Source organism: Odocoileus virginianus, chromosome 25, assembly GCF_023699985.2.
Source record: "Odocoileus virginianus isolate 20LAN1187 ecotype Illinois chromosome 25, Ovbor_1.2, whole genome shotgun sequence".
NCBI lineage: Eukaryota > Metazoa > Chordata > Mammalia > Artiodactyla > Cervidae > Odocoileus > Odocoileus virginianus.
In genome coordinates, this window is record NC_069698.1 from 22,005,765 (window position 1) to 22,026,954 (window position 21,190).

At 33.1% G+C, this 21,190-nt stretch overlaps 1 protein-coding gene across 3 annotated transcripts in view; it reads right to left on the bottom strand.

Annotated features, from left to right (window-relative positions):
- CADM2 (cell adhesion molecule 2) overlaps nt 1–21,190 on the bottom strand; it is a 1,205,421-nt gene that overhangs the window by 1,126,873 nt on the left and 57,358 nt on the right. The window lies entirely within an intron of this gene.

The following is a 21,190-nucleotide window of genomic DNA, read 5'->3' on the forward strand; positions in this document are numbered from 1 at the left end:
GAATAGTTCAGTCAACAAAAGGCCATGATACTTAAATAAACTATGTTTAATTTATTGCTATTATATGCACAGAACACCAGTAAAATTTTAAAAAATAAAAAACTTTAATACCACTTTATAACAACAACAAAAAAAGGCAAAAGCACATTTCATTCTTCCATATATTAAAGAAAAACACTTCTAAAATAGTTTCTGTTCTTCAAATAGAAATAGAATTCTGGAGAATAATTCTACTTAATAACTAGCTGATAAGTAGCCAAGTTTTGGTCTAAAATTTGTGAGTAAGAAAATAAATGCTATAAAAAAGTACTGAAACACATTTAAATTACTATGCTTAAGCAAAATTCTAAGTGAATAAATTTGAGTATCCAATTAATAAACTATACATTCCAACTAACATTGGATAGCAATGTTGAATTTTTCTTTAAAGTTGAGATGACAAATTTATTACAGTCCTGGCATGGAAATTGGTAATATGAGGATCATTTTACTGTTTCCTGATTTCATGAGTTTTCCCTGTGCTGTTTAAACTTCAGACTTTTCTAATAAGGAGATAGAATTCTTAGTTCTTACATAGGAGAGTATACCAGTCTTATGTGTTCTGATGCCAAATATCACCAGATTTCTATTATTTCTTGACTGTACTGAAATATATTTGCTTTCCTCTGCTTTAAAATAGAAGCCCCAAACCAAGGTCTTCAGACATTAAGCTAATGACTGATACTCTAAGATTTTAAGTAAATTATACAAATTCTCTGATCCTCAGTGTTCTTAGGGGTAAAATGAAAATAATGATTCCTACAACACATGTTCTTGTGGAAATTAAATGAGATAAACTAATGAAAATATCTTCTACAAGGCTGATACATGTTATGTATTTATCAGACATTATTGATTCTCTCCCCATTTTGAGAAAAGTGGTTTAGGGAGAAAGTGACAGTCACAGGTGGCTGGTTCCATGTAAAGAACAAAGTTATTGATGTTCTACTGCATTGAGTTTAAATCTTGCTTCTATTGTGTGTCATTTGTCAAGCTTTGATATGTTTAAACTCTCCTAGGATAAGTTACCTCATTTGTAAAGTGGGAACAATAATATCTAGCTCAGATTATCCTACAGAGGATTAAATGGGAAATCTATGAAAAGAACTAACACAGTGCCTCTCATTTACTAGCAATTCAAGGAATATGTTTTTTCCCTCTGTCTCCTTTAAAAATATGTATTTTTTAAAAAACATAATATCAACATGATTTGAAAGGGATAAAATAAGCAAATAAGATTCTGTATGTTTATATAAATAGGATTTTTAAATGAAACTAATTTTATGATATAGATTTATGTTAAATGATTTTAAGATAGAGATTTATATTAAAGTTAAGACTGACTTGAGCAAATATGTCAAGAGACCTGAATTCAAAACCTCTTGGCCACTAATATGCTGTGCAAACATGGGCAAAGTCATTAACCTCTCTGTTCTAACATCTATAATATAATGTCTAACATTTATAGAATAACTACTTCAAAAGTTTGATTAGAATATTAAATAAAATATTTTATGTAAAGCTTTTTATACAACACCTATCCTAAGGGTAAGTTATTTGAAAATATTAGACTTTATTATTCTGACATTTCAATTTTTAAATCAAAATAAGTGCCTTTGTAAAGAATACTTCTGCTCATTTTAATTGTAGAAATATTAAAAATAAAATATGCTACTAAATATAAAAGAACATAAGTATAAAGCATGATTATTAAGACAATTTTATATTTATAGCATAATAAAAATTATTCCAATGAAACATCTCACTCACTCCACCTACTTACATAGAAATAATTTTTAAAGGAGCTAAGAACAGAACCCTAAAAGCATCACATGAATAAATATTAAGAACACTAAGCAGAAAAAATGTGCTAAGAGAAAGAGATCCTGCAAAAAGCTGATGCCTAAGTTTCATTAGTCTCTCATTGCCATAAGTCAAGTAAAAGCAGTATGTAAAATAGCTGCTTACAGGAAATTTATTACAGTATGACCACACTAGCATGTTTAAAATAAAAAAAAAAAATTAATGCAGAACATGTAGTTATCACCATATCATAATTTCAACCCAGTATAAAAAATAATGCTTTCTAAAAAGTGTTGCCAGCTCTGAGAAAAAATAACTTGTTGTTCATTTTCCCCATGGGCAAATTTGCTATTCAATTAAGGATGTGTTGAAGACCTATTGCCATTTTTGGTATGTAACCTTTTGGGGGTACACATAGAAGAAATACTTCACCAAAACATTTTGTTTTTAGTTTCTCTTAAAATTCAATTCTGTATAATAAATCATGAGGATTGGTAGTATGTGCACAAAGGAAAATTATCATAATCTGAAGAAAATGTTAAACTACAAATAGAATTAATCTCAACATTTCATAAACTATCAAGTTAAATAGCAAATAAAATAACTATAAATACTTTATTCAGTTTTAGAAATATTTTAAATATGATTAAAAGCTATGCAATCATTTAGATATATATATACTTGCAAAATATTTTAATTTTTTAAATAAGCAATCATCATTCTATGTTTTATTTAGCTACTGGCTTAAAATTAAATTTGTGTAAGTAGCCAATTTGTCCAGATAAATGAAACAACATGTGACCTTCATACAATGAATATTAATATAAAATAATATAAAATATTCTTAGAAATCAATAGAAAATTTACAAAGAAATCTTAAACTGCTATGAATACTTTAAAATAATGTAAATTCTTCTGAAAGAAAATATTTACTCTGAACTTACTATTTTTGCAAGTCTGAGATTGACATACAATGAGTTAGGTCCACTGTTTAGGGTTTTGTCATTCACTAGCTTGACCATGTTGGAGAAGGAAATGGCAATCCACTCCAGTGTTCTTGCCTGGAGAATCCCAGGGATGGGGGAGCCTGGTGGGCTGCCATCTATGGGGTCGCACAGAGTCGGGCACGACTGAAGCGACTTAGCAGCAGCAGCAGCTTGACCATGAAGTTCTTGAGAACTACCTTTGAAAATATGTTGTCAAGGTGAGAAGGTAAATGAGTTGGAAGCCAGAAAACCTTTATATCTTTGAAAAAGTCATTACACTTTCATGGAGCTAATTGTTTGTATCCATTAAAGATGAGTTATGATCAACGATACAAAAGCTATCTGCTATTGTTGAAATTCTAGAAGTAGTTGTTTATGAAATATGATACAGTGAATACAGTAAGAATCAATAATGTTGTTTAATACTAATCCCAGCTCTTACCATTTGAGAAAATTTAGGAGAAACAACCTATAATGATTATTGGATTTTTTGAGAACCAAGGGAACTAGCATTTGTAACAATGCATTGTAAACTCAAATATACTACACAAACTTATCTATTAACTCCATTGTTCAATGTTTGCAAATATTTATTGGCAAGCAGGAGAGGACATACAAGTAGACAATGACTGGGGTAAAAGCTAACAGTCTCAAGTTGTCACGTTAAAACCAGGGTCCCCAACCTCCAGGATCCAATGCCTGATGTTCTGAGATGGAGCTGATATAATAATGATAAAAATAAAGTACACAGTAAATGCAGTGTGATTGAATCATCCTGAAACCATTCCCCATCCTCTCAGACTATGGAAAAATTGTCTTCACAAAACTGGTTCCTGGTAGCAAAAAGGTTGGGGACCTCTGGGTAAAAGTGATGTATGTATCAGCTATATTTTGTTTAATATGGACAATTTTTTTTTTCTAAAGTTTATTTCTAGAAAGAGAACAAATAATCCTAAAAAGTAATGAGTATGGCATCTTTGAACTTGAACTAAACTATGCTTACTATATCTCCAAACTTTCCATGATTTTGACATTTGAATCAAGTTTCTTAACTGTAACTATTTTCACATGGCCTCAGTTAACCTGCCAATAGCCTTAAGAACACAGTCAAAAATTCTATTCCAATTAGTGTAAGCCAAAAATAATTTAACTGACTCAACTGAAATATGAAAGAGCCTCGTTTCCCTTGAATTAACATTACCTCCTGGTTTTACAGATCACCGAATTTCTGTACTTTGAAAAGATGAACTGAATAAGGAATGTTTAGTAGTGTAATTATTTTTTCAGTTTCAATTGACAAATCTTAAGTTAGTTTTAATTAACCATAGAAATACCTGGCTTAAGTTGTTTCTTGGCTGATGAAACTGTTTCAAGGCTGAATGACATTTATCTAGGTTTATACTTAATGAACAAAAAAGTAAAAGAAAACTTCAACTAAAACATATTCTTGTCTTAACTACCTACTGGATCTCATACTTCCTTGAATATCTATATGATATTTAATAAACCTATTGTATATGGCATATAACCAAATTTGTCTTCTGAATCAAATATACATATGTACATACAAATTCAGAAATTACTTCCTTCAAATATAGATTTGATTCTAATGCTCTTAAATCAAATGGAGCTCCATTATATTTGTTAGAAAAGAGATAATCAAATTCTGGGTAGGAGATCAGGACTGGAAAATTAGTCATAGGTGAGGTGTTCTTGTGTAGCAATTACTGCTGAAAGTATAAATGATCAATTTATCAGAGGACTCATAGGAGAATAAATGCTAATGTTACTTCATATGAGATTGTCTATGCTATTGCCTGTAGACCTCCAATTAGTACTTTGAATCTGAAGCTCATCCAGATTAGAGGATGGAAAAAAATGGCTAGTTTGATACAGCTAAGATAAATGGTATGCTTAGGTTTATAATAACTAGTGGATAAGATATAGAAAGAAGAATTCATATTGTGCAAGCCAGGGTTAAGGCTAGTACTGGTGCAATAATAAATATATAAATATTTTTAAAATAAAATTAAAATGTGACTACTAAAAATTTTAAAATTAACTAAAGAAAAAAAAAATGCTTCCTTTACTTAGTTCTTTAAGTTTGTAGTGTTTTTTAAAACAATGCTTTAGCTATGTTTTTCCATCAGTAATTCCAAAAATTAGTAAACAAAACACTATAATACTATACCATAGTATCCCTTATTGTAACAACTATAGCTCTACATTAATAGCTCATAATTGGTCTTATAATGTTCATATAACTTGTTACGTAGATAAGGGTGTACTATTTATTTTTGGTCAAGTAGTAGAGTATTTATATAAAAGCTAAGATCACTCTATGCACTATAAGAAGTTTTAATAATTTACATAGTCATGGATAGTAATTATAGGATTATGATTAAGAGACAAGCTGTGGAATCAGGTAGACCTGGATTTTTAATCATAACCTCCCCATTAAATAGCTACATTGTTGAGCAAGTGAGTTTAAAATTCCCATGCTTCCTTTTCCTGTCTATGAAATCAGTAAAGTAACATGACCCACCTCAAATAATCTACCTGAAGGTAAAATGAGAGGAGGCACAGGACAGTGTTGGGCTCCCAGAGTTCACCATTAAATAACAATTATTGTTATTTGTATTTTTCATTTGATTACATATAATTTGCAGGCAGAATATTTGCAGCTTTCATATCTGTAGACAAAATGACTTCTACTTGGTTTTACTAATACCTAACACTCACTAGAGCACTCCAGTCCTGTATTTTTGAATTGCTAAACACTAATAGTGCTGTGGCTGTAAAAATGAATGTATTTTATGTATGCATGTATGTATGTATTTTATACTTTCATATTCAGACCACACAAAATATGAGAAAGACAAATTAATTGATTTCATTCATAGTATACACCATATTCATAAATGGATTTTGTTTAGGAGAGATTGCTTCTTATTCTAGGTTAAAACATTAATCTACACAACTTCCATTCTGAATGTTTAAAGCTATAATACTTATTGTCTAAATAGTAAGAGATGCTTTATGTTCTTGGCTTGAATAAAATGGTGGTTTAAATTTTAAAAAAAAATCCAATTCAAGTAAAGGGAGGAGGCTGAGACCTTTTTCCTCCAGCCTCGTGAAACAAGGAATCCAATCTGTACAACTAGTAATAAACCTACTGGGAACACTGATAGGGCAGGTGGAAAAAAACATGAAATTGGTGCAATCTATACAACCCTGTTTCAGGAAGAGAGGAAAGAGAAAAATTGCCTGAGAAATCACAAATAAAAAGCGTGCTTGATAAGATAGAAGACATATTAAAAGGAAAAAATACCCTACAACCCAATCCTACTGAGGTAATAAGTACAAATGGTAGAGAAGATTTCTTAGCTGAAGCAGGATAAACATAAAAATACCAAAACCCCCCAAAATAAGGCAAGGAAAAAACAAACAGCAATGACAAAACACTAAGTAAAATCTTTGTAGTGTCTCTCTTTCAAGAGTCTGATCTATATCCATTTTAATATCAAACAGTTCTACAATTCTCATCCATGTTAAGGGCACTTAACTCCAAACTTAACTCACTTTTTTACTAGAAATACTTTGTTTATGCTATTAATTAATCTGAAAGCATTTTAACAACTAAATGGCCTTTGATATCTCATGTAGAGTAAAACAACCATTTTTAAAATAGGAAATTTAAATCATAACATGATTTCATGTTAAGATGATAAAGTGATTAAGGCTGAGGATCTTATAATAAGGATAACACATGAAGACAATTTATGGGAAAAGTTTGGGAACTAAATAAATAACAATTGAGGCACTTTTCTGGGAGATCAGAAATCTACTTCTGCTGTTGAATGAAGACCACTAGGAAACTTACCAAAAAAAAAAAAAAAAATCATTTCCATGTTGCTGTTCAGAAAATCAAGACTATTCTATATTTGTCCTATACCCGGAAGTTACCAGCTTAAAATATATCCAAGCTGCAAGTATAAACTCCATAACCAGGGTAAAATATATGATAAAAATCAGAGCTGCTTAGAACATCTGCATATGTGAATTTTGGGAAGCTGGGTCTTCTCAAGGGAATTCCTATGAACAAATTTAGAAGAGAGTGTTACTCTGGCAGTGTTCCAGTTGATTTCATGTAAAGCTGCTCCTTCCTCTTTTTGTCAATAACATCTATAATCCCTGGTTCTTAAGCTATTTTGTTCTTATGTCATTTCCTTCCCTCTGTTAGTAGTTTAGTGACACGAACAGAAACACACAGTGATATTAGAGGAAAGGTATGCATATTAAAATGTGACAGCGCCTGCATGGGGAAATCCAGTTTAAGAGATGAGCTTGTTGTCTTCTATTAGAGCAACATAACTCCATTAGCAATTCCCAAACTGAATTCTGTGAGCTCAAAATATAGGTGCTTCTCAAACATAACAGATGTAGATGCTAGCAATATTTTTCTCTATAGAATATTTTCAAGTGTGAGTAGGAAAAAAGCCCTATCATATTTCCATAGCTTGGCTTATCCCATGTTTATCCCTTTCAGAATGGTGCCATTCCTGATGAATCCCAAGATGTAACTTGTAAAGTCACTTGATACACCAACTTGGTTCTTTTGTTCACTGCAGATCCATTTACCAATTTACTGGGCAATGGATGTTGAATCTTAAAAGAAAGATACTGGGCTTTTTAAATTGTAATAAAATCAGAAAAAAAAAAACAAAAAAAAACCCCTGGATTCTTTGACTGTAAAGATGATATAAGCAGCTTTGCTTCTAAAGACAAAAAGATAAAGCTATATAAGATAAATCCCTGAATGATGTAAGAAGTAACCAAAATGTACAGCTCTAATTTTCCCTCCTGCTATGAAATAACTGTCAATATGGCATTTTTACATTATGTTGCATTGATAACAAAATGCAAGAAATGTATTCCTATACATGTATAATGTGCTATATATATAAATTATATGCTATATGTGTATACCATATGTATTACATATTATGTATACACACATATGATGTTTTATCTGATTTCTCAACTCCATGGCTAATATTAAGCTGATATGTGATAGAGACATAGAAATATGTTCATTTTTATATGGTACTTTTTAAATTGAGTATTATAACCAAAATGCTAAATGAAAGATGTTTCTTTGTCTTCATCATTTTGTACTCTTTATTCTTAATTAGATGTTACTTGATGTGTTTCTTTTTCACTCACTTGTAAAGTATGTCATAAATAAAATGAAATTGTTCATTACAAGTATAAACATATGCACATTATTTTACTTCAAATTTGATGAATGTGTTCATTTTACTTCATGATTTATTGCTGATATTTGGGTGCCTATCTTTTACTTTTTAAATTGTTACATGATCAGTGAGAATTAGGAAAACTCTAATCCAGACATCCAAAGCATTTCTTACCCAATCCTACAGCAAATGTCAGTAAAGATAGTTCTATTTAGGTGGTATTTCTTCTGATATTTTCAATAGGAATTCAAAATGTTTCCCATTGGAGATACCAAGCAATATAAGTGGGGTCTACATTGTTATAACAATCTTGGTATTTAAAACTTTGATTGCTTATTTTATGATTAGTTCTAGATACACCAGTTTTTACTCTATATTAAACCCCATTCCAAGTTCATTATTAAGAGAAAATATAGAATTGTCCCAGAAATTGCATTTTAAAGCTCAAATGTTAATCAACCAAAGTATCTCTAATTTGGGAGATGATTACATTTGTATATACGTAAAATGGGGAGTTCATGTCATTTTAAATGCACATTTCTGTGTGTATGTATGTGCATGGGTTCTCATCTAAGATCAGTGACCTAAGGAAAGAATCTGACATTTGCAACTGTTTTAGAATCTTGTCTACTTATGAAAGTATGATTTTGGACTGCTCAGTTAACCGTTCTGAACCTACAGCATTTTAAATGGAGCATTTTTTATACTTTACTGGGCTATTCTCATAGTGATAGCATATAATTTGCTGGGCACACTGAGAGCTCTTAATTAATGAAGAATATTAAAACAGTGGCTTCTGTTATCACTTGTTCCCTGGGCTAGTTTCAGGTTTAAACTGTAAAGTCTAGATAGTATTTTGGAGTTCTTATTGCTATTTTTGTTTCTCCTTTATAAAATGTAAGCCAATATCCACAATATATTTCCTTCAATCCCATGGAGAGCATAGTTGACAATGCTGGACTAGCAAACCATCTTGGTTTGCTCAGGGTTATGAGCTTCCCCAAATTCAGAACTCTCAATGCTAAAACTGGGGAGGAGGAGGAGTAGTTATTTGTTCAATCCCATTCAATTCTTTGTGACCCAATAGACTGTAGCTCTCCAGAGGATCGTCCCAACCCAGGGACTGAACCTGGGTGTCCTGCATTGCAGGCAGATTCTTTACTATTTGAGCTACAGGGGAGTCCTTAAAATTGGGGAAATTTCAAGTATATTACAAAGGTTGGTCACTCAATAGTGATGACCCAAATTTTGTCCTCTTTTTTCCTTAACAATATTTTAGCCAGAAAATTTCCTCGCACCTGGATATCTCAGTTGGATCCTCTGACTAGCTCTGGCCAATGGAATAAGGTGTACACTGCTGAGTCAGGTAGTTAAGTATCCAATACACCTCCCCAGCGCTCTGCTTTTTATCTGCTGGAGGGGACAACAAGTATGGTGATCATAAAGCCACAAGGTCACTGAACCCCACAAGATGGAGATAGCCTGGGGTTCTGAATCACTGCTTGGAGGAGTTTTTGTTTTTGTTTTTGTTTTTCCCCAAACCTCATCACATTGCAGTGAGAGAGAAATAAACTTTGTTGTGTTAACTCACTGAGATTTTGGTGTTGTCTGCTACATTAGCTGGTTTGCCTAATTAAAACACAGAACTTATTTTTAAGTAATATTGGAAGCGAATGGCATTTGTCAATTTTTCTTGCCATAAGAGATGGCACACGTGGCAGCTCCGGAAGGGCTGGTCTTCATTAACAATATACTACTCTAGAAAAAGTTCCCCTAGCAACTTCAAATCATTCACAGATTTATTTATTGTTTTCAATACTCTGAATAGAGAAGTATATCATTTCCTTCATTTTAGAAGATTAAAAAAAAGGACTGAATGGTCACTTATTTCCCCCTAATTTGCACAGATAAACACCAGTCCAAAGAATAAACTTGTAAATTCTGATATGTTTTTGATTAAGTTATTTTACATAGTCTATATTAATATATACATACATACATTCACATATATACTGTAGAGCAATAATTATTGTGAAAACATGTTCATTTCAAGTGAAGATATCTATTATTGTTGGACTAGAGTGTTGTCAGGTGTTGCAAAAACTGATAGTCTAACAATTCGTTATAAATATGGCCATTCTGAGAAAATGCATTCACCACACATTATGTATGCATGCTCAGTCACTTTGTGCCTCTGTCCATAGGATTCTCCAGACAAGAATACTAGAGTGGGTTGCCATTCTCTCTTCCAGGGAATCTTCCCGACCCAGGGATCGAACCCATGTCTTCTGCATCTCGTGCATTGCACGTGGATTCTTTACCACTGAGCCACTGGGAAAGCCCACTGCACATTATGCAGCACTGTTAAGAGGTTTGGGTTTTATTGTTTGTTTTTTTTTCAAGTTTTCTGGCTCCCTGTCTTAAGTCATATTTATTCCAGTTCTTATGATATCCCTCTCTCTCTCTCTCTCTCAGTGACCTTTAACTCAAATAGTCATAACATAATGAAAACATTAAGTTAAAGAAACTAATGCTTCCTTCCTCCTTGTCATGGAAACAAGTCTGAAATTTAAACACAATAATCCTGTTTAAGATTAAGAGTTGAAACTTATTACATTCTAACTTAAAAAAAAAAAAAAAATTAGCATTAGAGGTGACAATTATGGGTTTTAAAATCAAGACAAGGTGAGAAGAGCTATTCCAAAACTTGATTGGCAGGATTTTGTTGAAATGAAATAAGAAAAATATGGAACTGAATCTATTGTTTAAAAATTAATACTTAGCAAAATTACTTCAGGACAAGAATAATTTTTTCTTATGGCTGAAATAAGAATTTAACTGGGGAAACACTTATTTTCACATGAAGATAAAAGTGAGAAAGAAGCAACATTACAATATATTGCTGGATTAGATCACTGTTTCAGCCTTATTTCAAAGTATCTAGAGTTGAGACTATTTTCAAAAATTCTATTCTCCTTCCAATACCTGATTTGTTTGCAACCTCCAAAGTAATTTCATCTTTAATATCTCCCTATATATCACATCCCTTGTTCCTTTTACACTTACATCCTCAATGAGTGGTACTTTTCCAGTAATTCCATTTACTAGTAGCTCCTTCTTTAAACCCTCTGTTTTCAGCCATCACTTTTTCTCTATGGCTGTGACTTTAAAAATAATAAATTATCCACCTTCTAAAATTATCTATGGCATCTGGAATTGTTGACTCTCTATTCCTTTCACTGCTTAGGATCTTGGTGGTGGTGGGTTTAGTCGCTAAGTTGTGTTCGACTCTTGCAACCCCATGGACTGTAGCCTATCAGGCTCCTCTATCCGTGGGATTCTCCAGGCAAGAACACTACAGTGGGTTGCCACTTCCTTCTCCATCTTAGAATCTTAGGTACAGCATAAAGATATTAGGTATCTCTCCAAATGCTTGCTCCCGCTTTTGGTGGGTTTCTCTGTTACCACCATTCTCAGCATAGAGATGCTCCTTAAGGGTGCTTTTCACTCTAGTGCTCTTCCATTCAAGTATTTATCTCTAGCCACTCCTATTCACCTTCAAGTTACCTCTATTCAAAACTCTGGTCTTTGTCTCTAGATCCAAGTTTTACTTGAAATACAAATTGACAGATGTTCACTTGAGTTAAAATATGCAAAGGAGGATGTACTGAGTCCAACATCCATTGGGCTAAATTCAAACTCTTAGTTATATCCCATCATTTCTCCTTGTTTCCCTTTATTTTGATCATTTCAAATGGTTTAACTTGTTTAGAATATTTTAAACTTTTAATTGCTTGTAAAAATTAATTCATATAATTAGTGTTTCTGCATGCTTCTCACTCCACTTCCTTCTTCCTATTCTCAACGTGAACATGTCAGCAGAGATCCTCACTGAGGTATGCATATAAGATAGAAACAAATGAGTTTTAGTTATTTTACATCCTTGTGGACTTCTCTCTTTGACTAATACATTTTCATCCATCTTTTCCTATAATAATTTATTCAGATATATACTCCTAGGTTAATCTTAGCATGTATTTGCTCCTGTCTCTCTCTTGCTCAAAGTGGATCTCTATTTCTTCCCAAATTAAGAATTAACACTTGAAACCAGAAGCTTCCTCAACACTCCTTAGAAGGGCTTTAAACTTACTGTTCAAGCTTCAGCCAAGCAAGGTGGTTTTTGCACTCCCCAAAAAGGCTCCTTGCCCTGCTAGTTCTACACTTTCCACCTAGTAAATTCAATTTGAGTTCAGCTTTGAAAACTTTAAGTGTCATATAAGACCTAACTAAAATCCACAAAAATTTTATGTCTCCCTTTACCAAAACCCATTTGATAACCCTCTTTCTTGAACCCACAAAGCAGTTTCTTTGTATTTTACTTATGATATTCATCTTATCTCAAATAAAGGAATCTCCTCTGAACTGGCTTTTTCCCAAAGATGAGTCAAAGTTTCTTATGTGCAGTCATTATATACTAATGATCTTTATATTTCTCAAGCACTTAGCATGTTATTTTATACACATAGTGTTTCCTAAAAAGAGGTTCATTTAAATGGAAGAGCATCCAGTGTAAGGCATTGTTTTAGAAACAACTGAAATACCAAGTTGTCTAAATATACATGCTTGAGAGTATATATATAGAACAGATTTGGATTCAGTACAACTTGAATAAAGCTAGATAATTATGAAGCAAATTCATTCTGAGTAAGTATCATGTGATGATTAACAAGTTTTTATCTAGTAAAAAAATATGAAACAGCAAAAAAGGTCACCTTATTTTTCAAAAGTGCCATGGATTTCCAAGCACAGTTCCACCATAAAAACTAACATAGGATTTTTTCTGATTTAGGTAAAGAAATATAAATCTCTTACACATCTCTCTATATATTTACATATATATGTATGTATACATATGGTATAACATAAAAATGAAATATTCTGTTAAAATGTAAAAATATTGTCAATTTGAACTTTTAAAACATAAAGTATTATACTATCAAATGGTAAAATTTTCTTATCGAATTTATCAGGTGATTTGTGTTTCTAAGAAGTAAATATAAAAAGAATCAGATGATCCTAGGCAGGCTCCAAAATATCTCCCAGTGCCTCTTACCTTCTGGTATTTACATCTTTATGTAAACTCTTTTCAAACTGTACTAGCACTGTTAGTCAGTCAGTTCAGTCGCTCAGTCATGTCTGACTCTTTGCGACCCCATGAATCACAGCACGCCAGGCCTCCCTGTCCATCACCAACTCCTGGAGTTTACTCAAACTCAAGTTCATTGAGTCAGTGATGCCATTCAGCCATCTCATCCTCTGTCATCCCCTTCTCCTCCTGCCCCCAATCCCTCTCAGCATCAGGGTCTTTTCCAACGAGTCAACTCTTTGCGTGAGGTGGCCAAAGTATTGGAGTTTCAGCTTTCAGCATCAGTCCTTCCAATGAACACCCAGGACTGATCTCCTTTAGGATGGACTGGTTGGATCTCCTTGCAGTCTAAGGAGCTCTCAAGAGTCTTCTCCAACACCACAGTCCAAAAGCATCAGTTTTTCGGCACTCAGCTTTCTTCACAGTCCAACAGAGTTGTTAAGTGTGACCAAAAGCTTATAGCAGAAGTGATGGTATGTAATTTCCTAGACTAAGTTATAAAAGACAACGGCTTCCATTTAGACAGTCACCTGCTCTCTTGCTCTCTCTCACCCATGCTCTGAGAGAGCTAGTTGTTCTGTTGCAAGCAGTCTGGGGCCAAGTGTTCATAGCTAGGAATTGCAGCTGGTCAAATCACTGGACAACCAAGGCATATGACAAACTACAGACTGCCATCACCCATGTGAGTAGACTTGGAAGCACCACTTGAGCCTTGAAGTAAACTGCCACCTTGTGAGGAACGCTGAGCCAAAACCAGCAAACCGGATAACCAACCCTCAGAAACTTTATGAAAAAGTCAGTAAGAGTATTTTAAGCTGCTTAAAGGGATACTTTGCCATGAAACAATAGGTGCTAACTATAGGTTTACAGATATGGAATTAATAACCAATAATGTGTATCCTAAGATTTTGTTGACTATGATTTTTATTAACTGTATTAAGTATACTAAATGTAAGCATTTATATTATAAGAATTTAGACTCCATTTAATGTAAGTAATTACAACCCATTACTTACTAAAGTTCTGACTTCTTGGGTGTCATAAAACCATGAGAACTGTGGGTTATTTTTCTTTTTTTAAAAAATCAAGTGTCTTAATGATTTTTGTTTACTTTAGTATTTCTCAAAATAAGGATCCCAGGTAAGTTTCAATGTGTACTTGAAGATCAGAAATACAGAATCTTCAACAACTGTTTGGGCATAGCAGGAAAGAGCCACAGATCACATGAAAAAGATAAAATAGACTGCTTCCCAGATCGCTTTCTTGTGTTTTCTTGAACTCAGCTTTTAGATTTGCTACAGGCAAGACAGACTACAGATTTCTCTCCTCCATGATTCAGTGAAGCATATATATATATATGTATGTATGTATGTATGTATTTATTTCCAGTGCTCTTATAGAGATTCTCAGAGCAGGTCAGATCATAAAATGAAATAAATTAATTCATTAATATTGTCTATGTAAATTAATGCTATAGTATGTTCATCATTATGTCAAGACTTTATCTTAAAAATATTGCTTAAAAGATTTAAAAGCACTTTAAATTTAATTCTAATACTGATTTTTTTGATATCTCCAAAATTTTATATTCTTCCTAGTAAAACACCAATGGAAAACAGAATAAATGTATACTATATATCAAATAAATGAGTCTTGGTACTTTTTTGTGTCCTACAGCAATGCGGTTAATTGGCTCCATCAATCTAAATGATACTGTGATACTGGGATTTTATTAATAAGGTGACTATCAGATGATTTATAATTTGCATAATTCAGAAATAAATTTAAACTGAATTCATTATATATAATATTATGTCATTTATATAAATATGGAATATCTTCATTAGAGGAAAGTTGGCACTTTTTTATTATTTTCATACTTTATGTGAATGCATATAAAATGTTTAAACAGTTGTATATTTTCTTATTACTAAAGGTGAAAAGAAAGTGAATTCTTTATAGCAGAATGTTTCAGGTTACCCCTAGTTTATTTTAAATAATTAAACATGGATCTCTTGCAGGCTATAAACAAAGAATATATTATAAATATGTACACATAGCTAAACTTTATATATATTATTTTGTATTATAAAAAATGAAAACCTTAATAAGCTAAAATATGAATTAATGATTATTTAAATCATTTTGAAAATAAGCAGGCAATATTGGAAGAAAATAGACTTTTGAAAAGAGTTGAATAGAGTATGGAAACACTGGAAGACTTTATGTTTACTATAGAAGATACACCATTAATGTTGTCAGAGGCAAAGTATCCATCAACCACCATTACTTTTAAAAATTGACTGTAACAAAGGTAAAAATAAAAATGTCTTAATGCTTTGCATTGAACTACTGTGAGTTAATTCATGTATGATAAATGATTTTTATATTTCTCCATTTAAAATATCAAGAAAAGCAGATTCTGCCATTATATCTCAATCATTAAACTCTTTTCTTCTGTAGAATTTAAATCAAAAGTTGAGTTGGTAATTTAATCTTTTATAACTGAATGCATTCTACATGTAAACAGTATTTCCGCTTAAAACAAGAAGCATGTGTCAGGCTTTTGTACTTTAAAAAATTTGCTGTCCTCCTTTCCTGGTAGGCAGAAGATGGATAGCCTCTACTGATCTTGGGAAAACAAGCATAATGCTTATTTTTGTTTGTTTTTTTTATGTAACTTACTTGAAAAACAAATTATTATATTCTAAAACAGGCTACATGGAATTCATATGCTCATTTTTTAAGTTATACAATTATTTCTATGGTGCTATATATGATTTTACACTCAAGAAGCTTAACTTTATTCCATAATTAATTCTGAAGTTTGTACAATAAAAATTTCCTATCAATATCCTGCATATAAGCAAATCAGAGATGAGTACCCTACCTAACTAAATAAAATATATCACTTTAATAAAAAGCTCTGTTACGTGGTACAGGAAACAAAGAGGTAAGTAGATGCACATACCTTATGGACTGTCAAGGTAGACAAATCAAGTGGATTGGTAGCTTTACTGAAGATCAAAATATGACATACACAGACTGATTTTTGAAAACCGTGAAAAAAAAAAAAAAGACTTTCAGGAAGCTTACAAGAAAACCCTTATATTATTTTTGCACTGTCCATTGCAATATGAATTAGTGTGTTTATGTGTTCTGAGATGCATACGACAGTCCTTAAATACTTGCCACAGAAACAGAAAAACAAAGATAGATCAAAGTCAAGCCCAGGGAAGGAATTTTAAAGGTGTATTAAAGACCTTTTTTTTTTTTATCCTAAAGGTGAATTTAATGCTAAGAATTGATAAAGTCCTAAATGCTCGGAATCAGAAGCTAGATTATTTTATTTAGCTTTCAGGAGTCCCTGATGGCTGAGATGGTAATGAGTCTGCCCCCAGTGAGGGAGACCTGAGTTCGACCCTGGGTGGGGAAGATCCCCCAGTGAAGGAAATGGCAACCATTCCAGTAATCTTGTCTGGAAAATTCCATGGACTGAGGACGCTGGCTGGCGCTTCTGAGCAACTTCATTCAGTGTCAGTAATAGAATCACAAAATATTAGATGTAAAAGTACTTTTAGATCTTAATATGATGTGCTGAGAAGGCTCAACTTATTCTTTGTTTTGTAGTGCTAGCCTCTGTATATAATAAAATACAAGACTTTACTTTCTAGTTTCTATATCAACCATCCTGTTAAATTTCGGTTTTTTGTTTGCTTGTTTGTTTTTTATTGTTCTCTTAAACTGGTTGATGGTGGTTTAGCCCCTAAGTCTTGTCTGACTCTTGCGACCCATGGACTGTAGCCCCCCAGGCTCCTGTGTCCATGGGATTCTCGAGGCAAGAGAACTGGAGTGGGTGCCATTTCCTTCTCCAGGGGATCTTCCCGACCCAGGGATCAAACCCAGGTCTCCTGCCTTGCAGGCAGATTCTTTACCAACTGAGCTACAAGGGAAGATTTAATTTGTTTTAACCTTAGTTTTTGTGCCAAAACACATTTTCATATTATATAACACGTTCTTTTTGACTACAGGATATCATTCAAGCACATCTCTATTTTATACATGTACAAAGATGGACTGTGTGGATGACAATAAACTGTGGAAAATTCTGAAGGAGATGGGAATACCAGACCACCTGACCTGCCTCTTGAGAAACCTGCATTCAGGTCAGGAAGCAACAGTTAGAACCAGACATGGAACAACAGACTGGTTCCAAATAGGAAAAGGAGTACGACAAGGCTGTATATCGTCACCCTGCTTATTTAACTTATATGTAGAGTACATCATGAGAAATGTTGTGCTGGATGAAGCACAAGCTGGAATCAAGATTTCCGGGAGAAATATCAGTTACCTCAGATATACAGATGACACTACTCTTATGGCAGAAAGTGAAGAAGAACTAAAGAGCCTCTTGAAGAAAGTGAAAGAGGAGAGTGAAAAAGTTGGCTTAAAGATCAACATTCAGAAAACTAAGATCATGGCATCTGGTCCCAAAACTTCATGGCAAATAGATGGGCAAAGAGTGGAAACAGTGGATGACTTTATTTTTCTGGGCTCCAAAATCACTGCAGATGGTGATTGCAGCCATGAAATTAAAAGATGCTTATTCCTTGGAGGGAAAGTTATGACCAACCTCAACAGCATATTAAAAAGCAGAGATGTTACTTTGTTCACAAAGGTCCATCTAGTCAAAACTATGGTTTTTCCAGTAGTCATGTATGGATGTGAGAGTTGGACTATAAAGAAAGCTGAGCACTGAAGAATTGATGTTTTTTAACTGTGGTGTTGGAGAAGACTCTTGAGAGTCCCTTGAACTGCAAGGAGATCCAACCAGTCCATCCTAAGGGAGATCAGTCCTGGGTGTTCATTGGAAGGACTGATGTTGAAGCTGAAACTCCAATACTTCGGCCACCTGATGCGAAGAGCTGACTCATTTGAGAAGACCCTGATGCTGGGAAAGATTGAGGGCAGGAGGAGAAGGGGACGAAAGAGGATGAGATGGTTGAATGGCATCACTGACTAAATGGACAGGGGTTTAGGTAGACTCTGGCAATTGGTGATGGACAGCGAGGCCTGGTGTGCTGAGGTTCATGGGGTCGCAGAGTCAGACAGGACTGAGCAACTGAACTGAACTGAACTGAACAAAGATGGAAACTGAAATGAGCAAAGATGGAAAACATGAGCACCAAATGTACTTTTTTTGACATCTTTAAGAAAAAAACAGAAGGATGTATGGGTAAGGCCATAGGACACATTCTGTACATAATCTTTTCTAATTCTTCTGCCTTTTTCAACCTTTGTAGTCAAGTAATTATTCTCTCTAGTTTTATTTATGTCTTTTTTTATCTCTTTGATTTTTATGTCTCTTCTCTGATCACAATCCCCTGTAATTTTTTTTTTTTCCTTCTCACTGATAATAATGAAAATACACCCTCAAGGCTTCCAAATGAAGTTTAAAATCTAGTCAGGCAATAAGATTCTGAGAATAAGTGTGCCCAGTATGCAGCTTAACAAAAAGCACCCTGACAGTACCAAGTCATGGAAAGTTAAATGCAAAATGTAAGGTAATTCAACACTGAGATGAAACTTTAATGGGTGCACTGCCATTAAAAGAAGACATATCTAACTGCGGAGAAAAGTTCATATGCTCTTCTTTCATATGAAAATTTTCAAAGTAAAATAAAAACAAATGCAATTTGTAATAATATATACATGAATAGAAAAATTCACATTCACATACTTAGGTAGGAATTAGTTAAGGGGTCCCCTACTGCATTCCATCATTTGAAAACTAACAGAAGTAAACTCTGGAATCTTCAAACATAATTTGCATGTGGCAATGGCAGCAGCCTAGGTAGCTGAACCAGCTGATCTGAGGCATTGATCCTTGCCAGACTCAGTCCTTCCTATTTAAGAATATTTATCCACTGTGAAATGTCCTGGAATATCCAACCCTACTCCCAAATTCCAGAAATTCTGCATTTCTATTAGCTCTTCTGGCAGTCAGGCAGGCCAGTGACTGTCTTCAAGCCATTTATTTTCTATTCCTCATCAGAAGTATTTTTGTAACCTAGAACTGTCATTTCACTCCCTTGATGCTAACTGATGGGTTTCCAATAAATGCCAAATTCTTTAGAATTCTATATGAGGTACTAACCACATTGCCAACCACATCCCTAAGTACACATGCCGTTTTGCAATGCCAGATACAAGAGCTGTTTAAATACATTATGGTATTTGTTTGTGTTTGGGTTCAGAACTTTCCAACTGCTCTTCTCTATTTTTTTTCTAGCTAGTTAATTTCTAATTATTTAAATATCCATTTAAAATGTCAAATTCTGCTAAAGCAATCTGAGTAAAATGAACAAAGCTGAAGGTATCAGGTTCCCTGACTTCAGATTATGATATAAAGTTACAGTCATTATATATATATAGTACTAGTACAAAAACAGATATATCAATGGAACAGAACAAAGAGCCCAGAAGTAAATCTGCAAACCTCTGGTCAGTTAATGTAAAACAAAGGAGGCAAGATTATACAACCCTTTATACATAAATAACTTATGCAACTCAATATAAAAAATAATTTAAAAATGGGCAGAAGAATTGAATGGGACTTTTTCCAGAGAAGGTAAACAGCTAACCAGCACCTGTAAAGATGATCAAATCAGCATCACTAATAACAGAGAAATGCAAATCAAAAAAAAAAAAAAACCACAATGAGGCATCACCTCACACCTGTCAGAATGGCTAGCATCAAACAGTTTAGAAATAACTAGCATTGCCACAGTTGTGCAGAAAAAGAACACTTGTACAATGTTAGTGGGAAGGTAAATTGGTGCAGCCACTATGGAAAACAGTATGAAATTTCCTCAAAAAACTCAAAATAGAGCTACCAAGTAATCTAGTAATTCCACTCCTGGGTATATATCCAAAGAAAACAATAACACTGCACTTTAATTTTAATAGCATTGTTATTCACAATAGCCAAGGTATGAAAACAACCTAAGTGTCCATCAAAAGATGAAGCTTGCAGTGGAATATTATACATGTATACATGGAGTTTTACTCAGTCATACAAAAAAATAATAAAATTCTGCCACTTGTAACAACATGGATGTACCTGGAAGTTATTATGTTTAGTGAAATGGTTAGAAATTATGTTAGAAATATATATATACATAATATATGAATATATATAATTATAAATAATATATAAATATATATTATGATATATATAATATTATATATTATGGTCAAAGACACATACTCAGTTATCACTTATATGTGTGATCTAAAAAAATAAAACAAATGAATGAGTCAAACAAAACAGAAACAGACTTACATATATACAGAAGAGTGGAGAGAGAGAAGAAGGGAGGGACAAATTAGGGGTAGGGGATTAAGAGGTACAAATTACTATGTATAAAACAAATAAGTAACCAGGATACATTGTACAGCACAGAGAAATACAGTCATTATTTTATAATAACTTTAAAAGGAGTAGAATCTATAAAAATATCGAATCACTACTTTGTACACTCAAAAGTAATATAAATCAGCTACACTTCAATAAAATAAGTAAACAAAAATAAAATGAAATGCCAAATTCTGTGTAAAGCATTCCATCAGATAAATTAAAATTTACATCCTTTGATCACCCCCCTTCTAGTATTCTCACATTAAATTTAATGATTTCTTTATATGTCCTTTATCACCCACTAGACCAAGGGTTGATTGAGAAACTTTAGACATTGGACCCCATATATATGATCTTAATTTGTTAATAGAGCTTTGTATTATTACAGTCATACTAATGTGTCTATCTATTGTCTATAAACTATTTTGTGTAAGAGTGCAAAATTAAGTAGTTATCACAGGGATATAATACAGTCCTAAAATAATCACTGTCTGTCCCTGGACAGAAAAAGTTTGTTGACCTGTGCATTGACTGGAAA